Source organism: Pongo abelii, chromosome 10, assembly GCF_028885655.2.
Source record: "Pongo abelii isolate AG06213 chromosome 10, NHGRI_mPonAbe1-v2.0_pri, whole genome shotgun sequence".
NCBI classification, from domain to species: Eukaryota; Metazoa; Chordata; class Mammalia; order Primates; family Hominidae; genus Pongo; species Pongo abelii.
Genome location: NC_071995.2, coordinates 96867331 through 96882697, shown reverse-complemented (window position 1 = coordinate 96882697; position 15367 = coordinate 96867331). Strand labels below are relative to the sequence as shown.

General features: G+C 40.7%; 1 long non-coding RNA gene across 2 annotated transcripts; it reads right to left on the bottom strand.

Moving 5' to 3' along the window:
* Positions 1–8750: 8750 nt before the first annotated feature.
* LOC129049204 (uncharacterized) lies at positions 8751–14399 on the bottom strand. Of its 2 annotated transcripts, XR_008512085.1 has the most exons (4): positions 13104–14399; positions 10661–10779; positions 9316–9431; positions 8751–8931 (listed from the first exon to the last, which is right to left on the bottom strand). It is a non-coding gene; the product is annotated as an uncharacterized LOC129049204 (long non-coding RNA). The 2 variants fall into 2 exon arrangements; XR_008512086.2 differs by lacking the exon at positions 10661–10779 and having other exon boundaries at positions 8754–8931.
* Positions 14400–15367: the final 968 nt, after the last annotated feature.

Sequence of the window (15367 nt, the reverse complement as noted above, 5' to 3'; positions counted from 1 at the left end):
ATATGAAATATACCAGTTAACTTGTTTTCCTCTTGCTGATCTGTCTCTGGTATTATGAGTCCATTCAAACTAAGAACTCATGGGGGTCATTATTTTTCTCTTACAGTCTGTTCATGTTCCATTCATGGAATTGCGGGTTAGAGAGAGGAAGTCAATTTTTTAAGATCACACAACTAGTAGGACATAGAGGTCAAAACCAAATCTTCATGCCTTTAGCATGAAGATGACACCATATGGCCCCTGAGGATCCTTGTCATTGTTCTCAATAAAGGTTATACCTGTGTGGGTCCAAGGACACCCCTCAATACTGGTGTTCCCAAATGTGAATGTGAGCTTAACTTTGTAAGGTTTAGCCTCTCCCAAGCATTGGATGTTCTGAGTCCACAGGCAGGTTCTTGCTGCAGATACCTAGTTCAACAATGGCTTTTACACTTTGCCCACTAGCTCCAGTTTCACTTTTGAGTGGCTTGAAAAACTCTTGTACTGCTGTTATCTACTTTCTACCTTGTCAGTTCCATCTAGCATATTCTATGCATTTAACACAATTTCCCCCTAATACCTCAACCTGAATTTTTCAAAGGACATTTTGGAGGTGAGAATCTCTTCAATGTATTTATCTGCATGGACAATTCTTTCAAATCTCCTCTTTATTTTTCAAGGTCTTTTTCTTCCCCTTAGCAAATCACTGATTCCTTAGCTGATGTCATCTCTTCACTAAATACAAAACCAGCTTACCACCCCCCCAAAAAAAACCATGAAAAGGTGATTAGCAAACAAATGTAATACAAAACTAGTAAATAAACATGCAAAAATATTCAGTCTGGCTTGTAATTAGATAAATGCTAGTTTTAAAAATATAGGGAGATACTTTACTTGCCTATTGTATCAATAAAAATTATAATTGATAATATCAAATATTTACAAAATTATGGTAAAATTGGTATTCTTTACTCCAATGAAAATGATCTAAGCTTCTAGAAAACAATATCTCACTATGTAGAAAGTGTCGCAGAAATGTTCGTGAGTGTTGATCTAATAGTCCTGCAGCTAGCAATCTTTCACAAGTAACAAATATGAAAGGGAAAACTCATATACACAGACATGTTCCTTTTAGTATTATTTATTTTAAAAAGCCAAAAACTAAATATCTGCTTGTAAGAGAATGTCTAAATAAATGTGATGTCTTTAATTCTGGAATATTATACAGTCATTATATATATGTAGTTACATGCTTATGATCAAATATTTAAAGAAGGAAATTAGTGTGTAGGCATACCATAATTATAATGATATGCAAAAATTAGAATAAAGTTTTAAAGAAATTGATTTAGAAAATATTCATTACAAAGGCTTATCACAAGTATATTTCCATTAGTAGCTGTTAAACTGGGTGTTAAATGAAGTAATTTTGTGAAATATAGCTTGTTGTTTTTGTTGATTATGACCCCTCTTTAGGCATTAGTATCACTCCTTGGAATTAGAGGTAAAGAATTGGAGACTATCTGCACAGAAATATGGCCATGGTCTGGAAGACACCAAATCCGAGGGACACTAAATATGTGGCTGTGGCAGACCTTAGACCCCATCCAAGTTCTAAATTTTCACTGTCATCAAAAGTTTGCATGGGTGGAACATTGTTGCATTGAAGGAATGTAATGCTTTTGCTAGACCAAAGCTTCAGAGTCTGGCAGGAGGGGTAAAAGCTCCATGTCCACACACACTCTTCAGAGCTTAGTGTAGCTTTCATGGAATAATCATGTAGAACTGGCTTAAAGGAGAGAATCCTCTCCCTCAAAGTCTCGTCAAACACACACCATCCCTTTGTGTCTCGAGATCTAGCAGAGCCACCCATTGAGGCTCTTGGCTTTTACACTTCTGGATGATACGTTTCTTTCTTTTTTTTTGAGACTCTTGCTCTGTTGTCCAGGCTGGGGTGTGGTAGTGCGATCTTGGCTCACTGCAACCTTCGTCTCTGGGTTCAAGTGATTCTCCTGCCTCACCCTCCTGAGTAGCTGGGATTACAGGCACATGCCACCACCCCTGGCTAATTTTTTTTGTATTTTTAGTAGAGATGGGGTTTCACCATGTTGGTCAGGCTGGTCTCGAACTCCTGACCTCATGATCCACCTGCCTCAGTCTCCCAAACTGCCAGGATTACAGGCATGAGCCACGGTGCCCAGCCTGGATGATATTTGCAAATTCCAATTCTCGTAATTCAAAAATTTTTCTGCCATTGTCTCCGACTCTGGAATTTATTTCGAAGTGTTGACCTAAAGGAAGAGGCTGAGGCACAAAATATTAAATACTTTACTTGAGTCAGAATGAGGACAGCCGCCTGGGAAACACTTCCAAGTTGCCTTGGGACATGCTCCATTTGGCTTTTGTTACAAGCAGGGTTTTAAAGGCAAAAGGGAGCAAGGATGGGCAGAGACAAAATTGTTTGACAGGCATTCCCATTGGTTTACAGAAATAACACTGACTAGTGATTGGCTATACATTGTTGAACTGTAGCGTATGAGTTATGGTGTCCAGTGGATGGCATTGTTGGGTTAATTTATGACTACTTGGTGTCAGTCTGTCTAGAGCCCACATAGCAAGTAGCTTCAGGAGGTGATTACTTAGCTCAGGGGGAAGTGAGATGTGCCTGAAGTCATATTTCAGTTCCTCCCTGGGCCTGATCATTTCAGAGGGATCTCACATTCCTCAGATAAAGCATTTTTTTTCTTTTTCTCAAGAGGGAGCATAGAGATACTTGAATGACAATTTGATTGGCACACATTCTGGATACTGTAATTGGCCTAAATCAAATAAAATATACACAAAAGGCACATGGCCAGGGGTGTTTTAAAAATGATTCAAATTGATACCAAACATTTATTTTCCAATTAAGTTTCAATTTGCGAAAGTGTGATAAGGAACCTATCCATTTAGGGGAAAAAACTTTTGAGAATCTTAGTAAAACATATGCGTTAAAGAAAAAAAATTGAATATGCTAAAGCAATTGAGTTATAGTTGTGAGTTTGAAACATTTTATTTTAATTTTTAAAACTTTCTGAACTATATATTTCTTTTTTTTTTTTTTTTTGACAGTATCACTCTGTCACCCAGGCTGGAGTACAGTGGCACTATCTTAGCTCACTGCAACTTCTATCTCCTGGGTTCAAGGGATTTTCGTACCTCAGCCTCCCAAGTAGCTGGGATTACAGGTACATGCCACCACACCTGGCTAATTTTTCGTATTTTTATAGAGATGAGGTTTTGCCATGTTGGCCAGGCTGGTCTTGAACTCCTGGCCTCAAGCGGTCTGCCGGCCTCAGCCTCCCAAAGTGCTGGGATTACAGGTGTGAGCCATGACACCTAGCCTGAACTATATATTATTTCTACTGAATAAAAATGAAAATAATTCCAGTTGATCCTTAAGAAAACCAAATACCTCCTAGTGTTTTTAGTTTTTTTAAAAAAAATCAAGGATTTTTCAAAGTATGAAGATTTTTTATTACTGAGGATAATACAAAATTGGTGCTATACATTTAGAAAGCAAAGCTTAAAAGCATTTCTCAAAACTATTTTGGAAGAAGGCAGTATCAAAAGAGTAAATGTATAGGCTTTAATGGGGACAAATTCATGGATTTAACCACATTCTGTGCATTTGTTTCAAAAACAATTATATTTTCTATAGGCTCATCTTATGCACTGAATTATCTAATTTTCTTTTAAAAGAAAGAGTGTTTTGGTTAACTACTGTTAGAACAATGCTGCCTGAGATCTCAGCAGTATACATCAGTAAGCATCTAATTAGCTGATGGATGTATAGGTTGGGCATCTGTTGGCTCATCTGGGCTGAGCTCAGCCGGGTATCTCTGCTTCAAGTTGCAGCAACTGGGGTGGCTCTGCTTCTGTAGGTCTAGGCTAAATCATCTCCACATATCTCTCATTCTCCCTGGTGCAGCCATCGAGCAGGGCAAATTCTTCTCATGGTGATACAACAGAGCAAGAAGGCAAACAGAAATACTCAAGTTTAGGCTTTGGACTGTTGCTTCTTTTCTCCTGCCACTGAGGAAAACAAGTCACATTGTAGAGCCCAACATTAAGGGCAGGAAATACATTCTGCTCATGATGCGGTCATGGCAAAGAAGGGGTAAAGAACTGGAACTGATCATTCAATTCACCTCAAGAGGGTGAAAAGATGTCATAAACCTAGAAAATGGTCCAATGGTAAATTAGCTACCCAAATTGCAGAGGGTGATTGTGATATTGTGATATAATAACAAATACATTGCCGGGCGCGGTGGTGCATGCCTGTAATCCTAGCACTTTGGGAGGCCAAGGCAGGTGAATCATGAGGTTGGGAGATTGAGACCATCGTGGCTAACATGGTGAAACCTTGTCTCTACTAAAAATACAAAAAATTAGTTGGGCATGGTGGTGCGTGCCTGTAGTCCCAGCTACTTGGGAGGCTGACACAGGAGGACGGCTTGGACCTGAGAGGCAGAGGTTGCAGTGAGCCGAGATTGCGCCACTGCACTCCAGCCTGGCAACAGAGCTAGACTCCATCTCAAAAAAAAAAAAAAAAAAAAAAAAGACATATTTATTTGGTTTATGCTCCTGGTTCCTGGCACACAGCTTCTAAAACCCTTAAAATCTCTGCAGTGATGAGCATCTTTTGTACACTAATGAGACGACTGGTGGCTAGGGTCCTCCAGATAGCTTTGGGATGGGTCAGGTCACCAGAAAGACACAGCATGAGTAGGGGGTTGGAAGTTTCAACCCATCCCTCTCCACCCCGTGGGAGAAGAAAGGGGCAAGCATCAATGGCCAATGATATAATCAACCATACCTGTGTAATGAGGCCTCCATAAAACCCAAAGGACAGGGTTCAGGGAGCTTTCGGGTTGCTGAACACTTGGAGGTGTCTGGTGGGGGCTGTGCCCAGGGAGGCATGGAAGCTCCATGCCCCTTTCCTCGTACCTTTTCCTGTGCATCTCTTCCATCTGGCTGTTCATCTGTATCCGTTGTAAAATCCTTTATAATACATGGGTAACACAAGTAAAGTGTTTCCCCAAGTTCTGTAAGCCTCTCTAGCAAATTAATTGAACATGAGGAGGGGGATATGGGAACCCAGGGTTTTAGCTGGTCAGTCAGAAGCATAGATCACAACCTGGGGCTTGCCATTGGCATCTGAAGTGGGAGGCAGTCTTGTGGGACTGTGACCTTAACCTGCAGAGTCTGATGCTATCCCCAGGTAGATAGTAGAAGAATTGAGTGAAGTTATAGGATACGCAGTTAGTGTCTGCTGGAGAATTGCTTGGTGTGTGGTAAACCCAACACATGCCTGGTCACAGAAGCCTTCTGATATGGTTTGGTTCTGTGTCCCCACCCAAATCTCATCTCCAATTGTAATCCCCATGTGTCGAGGGAGGGAGGTGATTGGATCATGGGGGCGGTTCCCCCATGCTGTTCTTGGGATAGTGAGTAAATTCTCATGAGTTCTGATAGTTTTCAAAGTGAAAGTTTTTTTTTCCTGCACTCTCACACTCCCTTCTCTCACCTTGTGAAGAAGGTGCCTGCTTCCCGTTTGCCTTCCGCCGTGATTGTGTTTCCTGAGGCCTCCTAGCCATCCATGCTTCCTGTCAAGCCTGCGGAGCTGGGAGTCGATTAAACGTCTTTCCTTGTTAATTACCCAGTCTCAGGTAGTATTTTTTCATAGCAATGTGAGAACATACTAATACACCTTCTGTGCTGCATTGAGTGAGCATGTGAGAGTAGGAAAAACCAAACTCTTGCAGTGATAATTGGAGCAGTGGTCATTCCGCTGGCCTTTTCTTCAGCTGACTGATTGTCCTGACTCTTTTCCACTCCTTGGTCAACTTGGGAATTTATGGGCAGCAACTTAGAGAAAATAGAGTGGATGTCTTACACTGAGTCTTTCAATTTGACCAAAGCAGTGCAAGTCTTTTGAATACTGTTCCAAGTAAAAGTTTTAGAAAGAGATATATAGATTTCCTTTTTCTAGTCCAAAGGAAGACCAGCCTATGCCAGGCTAAGAGTGCTTGAAGGATCTTGGTTGCCCAAAGCAGAAACACACAGAGTTGTCTGCTATCAGATCAATACTAGCGAAGAGAAGAGTGTTTGTGCCCCACAGCAAGGGAATATGAACAAAAGAACTTCATTGGCTTTCTCCATCACCTGATTTGATATTGATTTCCAATTTTAAAAAAGGAGCCCAAAGTTAGTCCCTATGGAGTCAAATATGACAATAGAACAGCTGCTACCTCAGCATAGATGGCAATGTTTTTTAGAGGACTTATGAAGAAAGTTGGGGATCTTTTCTCTCTAAATAAAAGCTGCTCGTTTAAGATCTTTTCTCCTCAACTTCTTCTACTCTACTCAAGAAGTTGCTAGTATCTCAATTGTTGAAAACTCTAGGTTAAAAGCAAATTAAATGAATACAAAAAGAAAGTAAACTTCCCTAGATGGTAAGACAGTTGTACCTTAGCCAGATATCATAAATCTTCTTACTCTAAGAGAATAAAATTTCAAGTTCTGGTCATGGTGCTGACTGACTCAGTGGCTTTGGGAAGTATTTTAGAATCTTTTAGCTGCAGTTTACTTTTCTGTAAAGTGAGAGAGAGGCAAGCTGCTGATGTTACTTAAGGTGGTTGGCTTCCTTTGTGGGAGAGCAGGTGCTCATCATAGACCAGGGGCTGGTCTTCCATTTTGCAAGTAGAGAAATGTTGGAAACACAAACAAACCAAAACAAATGCATGTAGTAGCATGGTTTCGAAGGTAATCTTCAGAGTCAGACTGTTTGATGGGAATCCAGACTCCATCACTAGTTAGTTGTGTGACCTTCAACCAGTTACATAAACCTTCTGTGCTTCCATTTCTACATGTATTATATGTATAAAAATACTACCTACCTTGTAGAGTTGTTACATAATGTATGCAAAATGGTTAACCCAAGGTTGGTGTATAATAGGTGCTTAAGGAATTTTTTTTTTTTTTGGAGGTGGAATCTGTCACCCAGGCTGGAGTGCAGTAGCACGATCTCGGCTCACCACAACCTCCACCTCCTGGGTTCAAGTGATTCTCCTGCCTCAGCCTCCCAAGTAGCTGGGATTGCAGGTACCCACCACCACACCCAGCTAATTTTTGTATTTTTAGTAGAGACGGGGTTGTGCCATGTTGGCCAGGCTGGTCTCGAACTCCTGACCTCAGGTGATCCACCCCTCCTCGGCCTCCCAGTGAACTGTTTTTAAAACAGCCTAATTGGTGTGTTCATCACTTTAGCATCTGCCTCGTACTAAGTGGTTATTCACTAACAATTGTCATCCTTGCCTTATTTTTTACAGTCAACTCTCTATTTTGGGGGTGCTAATGGTGGTTTGGAACTTAACCCTGTTCAGGGCCTTTCAAAAGTGTGTAATACCTTTCAGCCTTTATTTTTTGAGATGGAGTTTCGCTCTTGTTGCCCAGGCTGGAGTGCAATGGCGCGATCTCAGCTCACTGCAACCTCCGCCTCCTGGGTTCAAGCCATTCTCCTGCCTCTGCCTCCTGAGTAGCTGGGATTACAGGCATGTGCCACCATGCCCAGCTAATTTTTGTAAATTTAGTAGAGACGGGGTTTCACCGTGTTGGCCAGGCTGGTCTCTCACTCCTGACCTCAAGCGATCCACCTGCCTCGGCCTGCCGAAGTGCTGGGATTGCTCATGCCTATAATCCCAGTACTTTGGGAGGCCGAGGCAGGTAGATCACCTGAGGTCGGGAGTTGGACACCAGCCTGATCAACATGGAGAAACCCCGTCTCTACTAAAAATACAAAAATTAGCTGGGTGTGGTGGCACATGCCTGTAATCCCCACTACTAGGGAGGCTGAGGCAGGAGAATCGCTTGAACCCAGGAGGCGGAGGTTGCGGTGAGCTGAGATCATGCCATTACACTCCAGCCTGGGCAACAAGAGTGAAACTCTGTCTCAAAAAAAAAAAAAAAAGTGCTGGGATTACAGGCATGAGCCACTGTGCCCAGCCGATGCTCAAGGAATGTAAATGCACATTCAACTGCTTACCTGGCAGCTCCCTTCCTCTTTCTTAAAATTATGTTAATTTTGTTCATGTTTCCACCCCTCCTCCATGCAGCCCATGTGCCTCAAGAGAGGCTAATTGATCTGAGCTGTAAGGGAGGTCCTGATTATTCAAACCCAGTCCTTCTCAAACTCTTATGTCGTCAGAATAATCTGAAGGGATTGTTACACACACACACACACACACACACACACACACACACACACACACACTCCTATTTTTTTTTCTGGACCATCCCTCTAGTAGGTGTGAGGTGAGGTTGAGAATGTGTTTTAGTAAGTTCCCAGGTGATGTTGATGTTGCTGGTTTAGGAACCATGCAGAGAACCTCTGGTTTCATCCAGTCATGATATCAGACCCCCCGCCTTGCCTGGTTGGTTTAGTAAGACAGCAGAAGAAGTTTACTAGGGGCTTCTGGAGAAGGAGATTTTTATTGTTAAGAGATTGTTGAGTTTCAGGACATGCTATTCTGAAAAATGGCACATGGCGTTTCAGAAAATAGTGAAAGCAGGAAGGTCTCTCTCTCTCTCTCACTTTCTTTTCCACTTCTTCCCTGAAGCAGGCCATAAAACCTAGCTGACCTTCCTCTGAAAGTAGGTCAGAAAATCATCATTTCAGATAAAGGGCTTCTCTCCGTATACCCAAAACAAAATAAAGAAATGTCCTCCTCTCTGAAGACACAGAGACACCAAGAAGAATCTGAACAAATAGGTTTTGCTGAGTTCCCCCACTTTATTACCATTGGATCACACCCTTCTGTTTCCCAGTCATCCTTCTGCAGCCCAGCTGTCCACAACAATACAGTCTTCCCTGTTTCTTTGGGTCTTCATTTCTGCAGGCTCCTGTGTAACCTAAAATTTATATTAAATAAATTTTTATGCTTTTCTCTTATTAAACTTTTTGTTGTTGTTGTTATAGGGGCCTTTAAACTGCCTTTGCAAAATTATAACAATGAGAAATCGAACACAACTGACTCTACCTTGCTTCTAACCTCACAAGCTTCTAACCTCACAACCTCTACCTTGCTTCTCACTCTTATATGTAGGCTAACCTAACTATGGAAGAAATTTAGTTTATTGTTTAACTTTAGAGCAAGGATGATAATAGCCCTTGACAGAAAAAGAAGTCTTGAAGTGAGTGGGTGTTGTTTCCATGGTTGTTTTTCTTTCTTTTTTCTTTTAAACTAAACATGTAGTATTGTTTTGTGTCTTTAAAAATTTATATAAATGGCAAACCTGTGTATACTGTACAGATTATCTTGTACTTTGTTTTTATCCATCGACATTTTCTCTCAGTTTATTGTGGAGGGGCTTCAAGATGGCTGAGTAGAGGCGTCTCTTACTTGCCTCTTCTGCTAAGAAAAACCAAAATAGTGAGCAGATAATCACACTTCAAATAGATCATCTAAGAGAGAACACTGGAATTCAACAGAGAACTGACAGGAAACACCTAAAGTAAGGAAGGAGAGGGAAGAGAGGAAGCCTGTTTGGCCAAGATCAGCTGGGAGCTGAAAGAGACTCCCCAATGTGGGGACAAGGTAAATGAGAGATCCCCAGTGGTCCACATTCTCACCATGAACCCCTGCAATCCTACAACGGGAGAGCCTCTCAACCCCAGTGGCCCCAAGACTAACATAGGGGGCTCCCTGGAAACCGTGGGAAGGCACTGCTCTAGAGACGGAGCTCATCCTGTGTCCCACACATCCCTAAGCAGTGGTCGGACAGTGCCATGTTAAGAGCCCAGCCCCTGCTGGGCTGGGTTTTGCCTGGCAACCAGGATGAGGCAGCAATCTCGCACCACCCCCCTACACACACACCTGCCCTGGCCCCATGCAGAGGGGCAGCTGTGCATTCTTACACGCCCCAAGGGCAAATTCCACTGCCCACAGCTGCTGTGGCTGCGGACTGCAGGTGGTTGAGGCACAGGAGGATGCCCATGCTCCCTGGCTGCCTGCCTATGGCGGCTACCAGGGAAAGCAACCCATCCTCCTTAGTAGCAGGGCCTCTGCTGCCTCCACCTGAGCATTTTGCTGGCCACAGCTCACCCTACCCTTGCATACCACAGCCAGCATCTATATGAACCACTAGGGTGTCTGGCCTGGCTTCACCTCCTCCAGTACAAGAGTGCAGCGTCCAGAGGCCTGGGGATTGCCCAGCCCTCTCTACCACCAGTGGCACCTGAGCACTCCTCCTGGGGTCTAAGATTGGGCCCAAGATTGGGCCCATTCAACCCACTGCTACCACCACAGCTGCCACTGACCTGCAGGTGCCACATGTGGGTCTGGGGACTGGCCCGCCTGACCTGTCACAGCCACTGCCAACACCAATGTGGACCACTTGGGCCCCAGAGGGATGTCCGTTGCTGCTACTGCCATCACCCACACCACACCCACTGCACAGGGGCTTGGGAACCTGCTTACATGCCTGGCCCACTGCTGCCATTCCTGGTAACAAGCCACCCGGAGGCCCAAGAATCAGCCTACCTGGACCTGCTAACACCAGTATGTATGATGCTCTAGGGCCCTAGGACAGGCATGCTCAGCCCACTGCTGCCACTGCTGGGGCCTGAAGACTGGCCTACCTGGTGTCCCAGTCCCCAGCAAAACTTCATCACAGTCTCCGCTAGCAAACTGCATCCTGTTATCGAGGAAATCACAGACACCACCAATGCTGTTTATAGCCAAAGAAATCCTACAAAGACTAATCATCAGGGAAATGCAAATTAAAATCACAATGAGATATCATCTTACTCTAGTTAGAATGGCTATCATTAAACAGACAAAAAAATACCCCTGAAGTTGGCAAGGATGTGGAGAAAAGGGAACATTTATACACTGTTGGTGGGAATGTAAATTAGTACAACCACTATGGAAAACGGTATGGAGGTTCCTCAAACAACTAAAAATAATCATCAGAGAAATGTAAATCAAAACCACAATGAGATACCATCTCATACCAGTCAGAATAGCTATTATTAAAAAGTCAAAAAACAACAGATGCTGGTGAGGCTGTGGAGAAAAGGGAACACATACACTCTTGGTGGGAATGTAAATTAGTTCAGCCACTTAGAAAGCAGTTCGGAGATTTCTCAAAGAACTTAAAACAGAGCTACTGTTTGACACTGCATTCCCATTACTAGGTATATATCAGGATTAGTTCGTTCTCACATTGCTATAAGGAAATACCTGAGACTGGGTGATTTATAAAGAAAAGAGGTTTAATTGACTCACAGTTCCAATGACTGGGGAGGCCTCAGGAAACTTACAATCATTGCGGAAGGCACCTTTTCACAGGGCAGGAGGAGAAAGAATGAGTGCCGAGCAAAGGGAGAAGCCCGTTATAAAAACATCAGATCTTGCGAGAACTCGCTATCATGAGAACATTATGGGGGAAACCACCCCCATGATTCATTTATCTCCACCTGGTCCTGCCCTTGACATTTGGGGATTATTACAATGCAAGGTGAGATTTGGGTAGGGACGCAGGGCCAAACCATATCAATAATGAAAAGAAAAAAATATTATACCAAAAACACACATGCACTGCCCTGTTCATTGTGCACTATTCACAATAACAAAGACATGGAATTAACCTAGTTGCCCATCAATGGTGGATTGGGTAAAGAAAATGTGGTATACATATACACACTACAATGCTACAAAGCCATAAAAAAGAAAAAATCATGCCCTTTACAGCAACATGGATTCAGCTGGGGGCCATTATCCTAAGTGAAATAACACAGGAACAGAAAACCAAATACTGCATATTCTCACTTACAAGAGGGAGATAAATATTGGGTACTCAGGGACGTAAAAATGGCAAAAATAGAAACTGGGGACTACTAGAGGGACAAAGAGGAAGGGGTCAAGGGTTGGAAAACTTACTATTGGGTACTATACTCATTACCTGGGTGACAGGATCATTTGTACCCAACCCTCAGCATCATACAATATACCTAGGTAACAAACCTGTGCATGTATTCCCTAAATCTAAAATAAAAATTAGAATCCTGAAAATAGAACTACCATATGATCCAGCCATCCCAATACTAGGTATTTATCCAAAAAACAGAAAAAGAAATCAATATATTGAAGAGATATCTACACTCTTATGTTTATTGCAGCACTAGTCACAATAGCCAAAATATGGAATCAACTTAATTGCCTACTGATGGATGAATGGATAAAGAAAATGTGGTATAAGCACACAATAAAATATTATTCAGCCATGAAAAAGAATTGAATCCTGTCAATTGCAGCAATAAATGGATGACTGGATGGAACTGGAAACCGTTAGGTTAAGTGAAATAAACCAGGCAAGACAAATACCACATGTTCTCACTCATATGTGAGAGTTAAAAAAGTTGATCACATGGAGGTAGAGAGTGGAATAATAAATACCAGAGACTGGGAAGGTGTATGTGTGGGCATTGAGGGGGGATGGAGAAACGTTGGTTAATGGGTACAAAAATACAATTAGATGGAAGAAATACTTTCTAAAGTTTGATAGCAGAGTAGGTCCACTGTAGTCAACAATAATGTATTTTTCAAAATAGCTATAAGAGTAAACCTGAAATGTACTGAACACACATAGAAATGATACATACTAAATACCCTGACTTGACCATTACACATTCATGCATGTAACAAAATTTCTCATGTACCCCTAAATATGTACAAGTATAACATATCAAAAAAAACCCAAAAAAGGTTTAGTTTATTTTAATAGCTTAAAGTGTTCCATTTTAGGAGCAGACCACATTTTCTTATCCATCCTGATAAGCACGTAGCTGCTCTAGGGTAGCTACCCAAAGGGGGAACTGCTCTGCTGATAGTGGTATGCATCAGCTTAGCAGCTTACTAGGTAGAGCAGAATTGCTCCCGGAAGAGCTACAACAATTTGTCCTCCTACTATGCACATGCGAATTTCCATTTCTCACGTCCTTGCCAACAATTTGTATTAATAAACTCATTATTTTTAAAAGTTTTTGTGAAAGACATTGTGAAAAAATAGACCATACTTACTCCACTAATTTTTAAGGCTTTTTTTTTTTCCGTAAATGAAGTTGCAATATGTCAACCTGAGTCTGTTTCTTGGCTCTCTATTCTGTTCCAGTTGTCGCTGTGTCACCTTGCTCTGTGATATGACTTTACAATGAACCCTGACATCTTTGAGTGTAAGTTTTTCTATATTTTTCTTCTTCAAAATTGTCTTGGTTATTCTTTGCCCTTTCTTATTCCATAGGAATTTCAGCATCCGCTTGACCAAGTCTGTGAAAAATCCAGGAGGATTTGACTGCAATGCATTGACTTTGTTGGCTAATTTGAAGAGAACTGCCAACTTAAAAATATTGATTCTTTCTTACCTGTGAACATGCTGCATTTTTCCATTTTTTTCAGATTTAAAAAATTTATATCCTTCAATAAAATTTTATACTGTTTTCATAATATTAAAATATACCTTTTGCCAGCTATGTTCCTATGTACCTTATACTTTTGTTGCTATTGTGACTGATACAATTTTAAAATTACATTTTCTAATTGGATGTTGCAGGGGTATAGAGATGTTATTGATTTTTGTATATGATTTTATATCCAATAAGCTCTTACTGCTTTTAATAGTTTATATATTCTCATAGATTTTTCTACATGGACAATACTGTTATCTGTGAATAATGACAGTTTTGATTCTTCCTGTCCAATCTCTACATCTCTTTTTTCCTCCCTCTGGTCTTTGCTTTAGCTAAGACATCCAGGAAAGTGCTGAATACATCCAGGAAAGTGGCACTAATGGACATCCTTGTTCTTTAAAATGCAATGTTTTAAACATTTTACTATTTAGCATGATATTTGCCAAAGGTTTTTGGTAAATACCTTTATCAAGTAAAGAAAGTTCCCCTGAGTGCTGGTGTCTAAGGGTTTTTATAATAAGTGAATATTGAATTTCACCTATTCTTCTGCATTTTTGAGATTATCATATAGGCTTTTTTTTTTAATCAATTAGGGTTGTGTATTACCTTTATTGATTTTCTAACATTAAATCATCTTTGCATTCCTGAGATAGGCCTTAGTCAGTCATGGGGTATCCATTTTTAAATGCCTCACTGCATTTATTTCCTAATAAATTATTTAAGTCCTTTACATCTATGTTTATGAGTGAACTTGACCTGTAATTTTCCCTTTTTATATGATCCCTCTCCAGTTTTGGGCACTAAGTACATTAACTTTATATAATAAACCAAAGAGTTTTTCTTTTCTATATGCTTAGCAGCAGTTTGAATAAGTTAGGAAACACTGTTCCTTGAAGGTTTGAAATATACTTGAATAATCATTTCAGCCCTTATTTGGTGGTAAGGAAGAGCATAGATTGTTAATTACTGGATTCAATTTTTTATATAATCATGTCTATTCAGGTTTTTATATTTCTTATGAGAACATTTTGGTAATTAATTTTTTTAAATGTGTGCCTGCCTGGGCTTAAAATTTATTGGCATCGAGTTGTTCATAATATTCCTAAGATGCTTTAAGTTTCTGATGTGTCTGTAATTATGTATCTTTTCTCATATCTAATATGGATACTTTGTACCTTAGTTCTTTTTCTTATTCAGTCTTACCAGAGGATTAGCTTGTTTCTCGTCACCACAAAGATTCAGGCTTTTGCTCTGTTGATCCTCTTTTATTTATTTATTTTTTGTTATTATATGATGAATTTCTACCCTTAAATGTTTTACTTCCTTTCTCCTACTCCTTCCTTTGAGTTTACTGTTTTTCCTTTTCTATTTTTTTTGAATCAGATGAAGTTCATTACTTTTTAAAATTTTTCTAAGACTAAATATATTCAATATCCTCATGAAATTTGTGATCATAAGTATCCAATAGTATAAAAAGTACAAAACAGATCTGTGGATTTTGAATATCTTAATACAAAGTGCATGACTACATACAGTACATCCTACAGGCAAAGAGAGGTGGAAGGGGAAAAAGAAGACTGTGGCTGAGGGCTAGTAAAAAATAAATAAATACAGAAGCAGAGATGATTCATACTGTAGTGTATCCTACCACCAATACTACAGCCAAAATATACAAACCATTTTTTTCAGAATAACTCTGGAGGATAATAATGGCTGGACTCTCATAATTCACCTCAAAGACTGTGGGAGAGCCAACCCAAGTCATTGTGTGGTCTGTGCATATGGTGGCTTGTAGCATGCAGTTTTTTCCAAAAGGAGGAAATATAAAATATGTTTAGATTAACTATAAAACTATAGGGTGCCTATAAAAGGCAACTA